This window comes from Drosophila santomea, chromosome 4 (genome assembly GCF_016746245.2).
Source record: "Drosophila santomea strain STO CAGO 1482 chromosome 4, Prin_Dsan_1.1, whole genome shotgun sequence".
In the NCBI taxonomy this organism is placed as follows: domain Eukaryota; kingdom Metazoa; phylum Arthropoda; class Insecta; order Diptera; family Drosophilidae; genus Drosophila; species Drosophila santomea.
The window spans coordinates 1067181-1070119 of record NC_053020.2 but is presented as its reverse complement, the minus strand read 5'-3'; positions in this window follow the sequence as shown (position 1 = coordinate 1070119).

The window sequence follows — 2939 nt, the reverse complement described above, 5'->3', positions numbered from 1 at the left end:
CTCGGGAGTCTGTATGCTTTATCTCAACTTTCTAGGTTTTGTAGTTCCTCAGATCTCGACGCTCAGACGGACAGACGGGCATGGCCAGATCGACTCCGCTTTGATCCTGATCAAGAATATATCCTGATATAGAATAATAAGAATAATAGACTGAATCGCATCTCCCAAAATGCACATTTCCGTACACCTAAGCCTCATATGGCCTTCAAAATGCCAGTAGCCAACCTAGAAGTCGCACTACAACTGCCAGGAACAGAAATTGGAAAATTCAGATAAATAAGACCTGGATCAACTGAGTGCGCTAATTTAACTTCATCAGTAGAGATACGCCTACTTTTCATATTGATGCTGAAGTGACGCAAATGTGTGTGGCTCACCAACAATCACGCACGCGTCCATAGACGACACCCCAAACCCAAGTCAAACATACAAAAAGGGTCAGGTCCAGGAGCAGACCGAAATATATTTGTAGAGCTAGGGATGTGTTTCTGGTGGAAGCAAAGAAGCATGACAAGGGAATGAATGCAGCAGGGTTGAGAACTGGGTATGGGTATCCCTTTGATTGTTTTTTGGGATTTTCATTATTTCATCTCAATGGTTTTGAATTCATGAAAATTGCCGAAACATTTGTTGTACAATAATTTAATTTGTTGCCTATGCGAGAAATAGATAAGGTTTAAATTATACTGCTTGCTGTTATAGCATGAATGTGATTTGAGTAGTTAGTACACGAATGTTCTTAAATTATTTTGGTGGCAACAAAACGGATAAATAATAATGGAAATGTTAAACCTCTTCTGACAATTTTAAACTTTATACCGCTGCATCGACTCGGCTCGAATTAGAATATACATATATGATAGAAAATGGCAAAAAAATTAATGGATAAAAAAATATTACCATTTTAAAACATTTGTGGGTGTGAAATCGAAACTTGCTCAGCGAGGAGTCCCAAAAATCTACATGCTGAATTCAACTTTATAGATTTTATTTTTACCGTGATCTCGGCAATTCTACGGACAGACAGGCAGATGACAGATCTATTCGGATAGTAATCCTTATTAAAAATTTATGTGTATACCTTACCTTAACTATTCATTCACCAGATACATACATTTTAACGAAATAATATAGCCGCATACTCTACGAGTAACGGTTGTAAGTATAAACCTAATTTAACTGCAAGAAGTGGACGCACTCATTCCTTTAGCTTATCAATATCCATCAGCCTACCGAAAGTGATTTAACTAGGAGCATTTACTAAAAAATTATGAGTAATTCCTGTAAACGACGTTGGGTATGGTTCGCGTTAAATCTCGTATCTTCATCTCGTTCGCACTTTTTTCGTTTATATGAGTATATAATTTCATTATAGATCTTAATTTTTTCAACAAATTTAATTTTCAAAAATAAATTCAATAAACGCATACATCAAATTGTGTCACTTGAATGCAGGTGCATTCTACCTTTCCACCAACAGACAATTGTGTTTTTTTTTTATCAATTTAACAATGTGTTTAAAAGGAATATGCTGATTGAGAATGAATCTATCACGTTTGATCATCATCATCTATAATTTATCGCGCAGCAGGTAAAGGTCACTTAAGAACACACATGGCGAAACTCATTAGGATAGCAATACATAGGATGCTAAATATCGAAGTCAATTTCAAGTAAATCAAGTTATAATTGTGTTAGTTAATTAAGCTTATGTTATATATGTTGTAAAATGAAATCCAGTGTTAAGCGTTACATATTTAAATTAAGTTTCAATGAACATATTCTCGTGTTATCCCGTTTTTCAGCTACAGCTGCGCTTACCTTCGATGACCACACATTAATCCTCTTCAACACGTGTACCACCTGACATCGATTTATGTAAGTATTCCAGTATACTTGCAAGAGAAAAAGTAAACGAATGGTAACCTGTCGGAAATAGAGTCAAGGCCAGTACTAAGTAACCTAAATACGTAATGACGAATACACGGCATTTGCATTATTGACTCCAAACTGCCTACTACGTATAGCCATATATTTTCTGAGTTTCATTGGTACAATTGGAATTTGTCTGCTCTAGCACTTGGTAATTGGCAGCCTGGCGACCGCCGATCGATAACAATAAAATTGTTAAAAGCGCAAAATGCCGCAAAGTGTGTAATTTGTTGAGCCCGAAGAGGGAGAACGTCTGACGACGGCGGCTGGAGACTATATTTGAATCATCAATGGCGTGTTTAAGCAGTTTGTCAGCGCCACGTGGCGGAAGGCTGTTTCAGGCGGGCTTTCTAGTTTGCTGGCAGCAGCAGGCGGTGGTGGGTGGCTGGTCGCACTGGTTTAGGGACACTTAAAAAAACTTCCAAAGATTAGAAAAATTTGGCCGGATAGGAGAACTATGCCTATAAATACAATCTATTAAACGTATAGAACAATTTTGGGTTTTATTCTGACGCTCAATTAAAGTTCAAGTTTTTTTTCAGTGCGGTTGAACGACTGCAAGAGCATCGATTATATACGAGGATGAGGATGGACGAGGGCCGTGTGCCGGTGATGATGATGATGTAAAGCGTCAGCCCTATTCAAAAACAGCAACTCAAGCAACCTCCACACCCGTAATGCGCTGCTGGAGACGAGGTGCAGTAAATAGAGATTTAAACGCTGTACTGCTTCGGTTGGCCACTTTTCAGCTATGTGTCGCCAACGCAACACAAAGAATTAGCGATAACTCCATAGCAGTATCCTTTCTGAATAATCATTGCATTTCCATTTAACGAGCAAATTAACAAAATTGATTGATTTTATAGTAAGCTATTTTTACCTCTTAAATTTATCCATCGATATAGGCTTAGATGCGCAGGTTTTAATACCCGCTACTAGTAGAGTTGGAAAGTTCGCAACAGGTAGAAGTGTTTGACCACATGATCAGGATCACTTTTAGAGCCAAG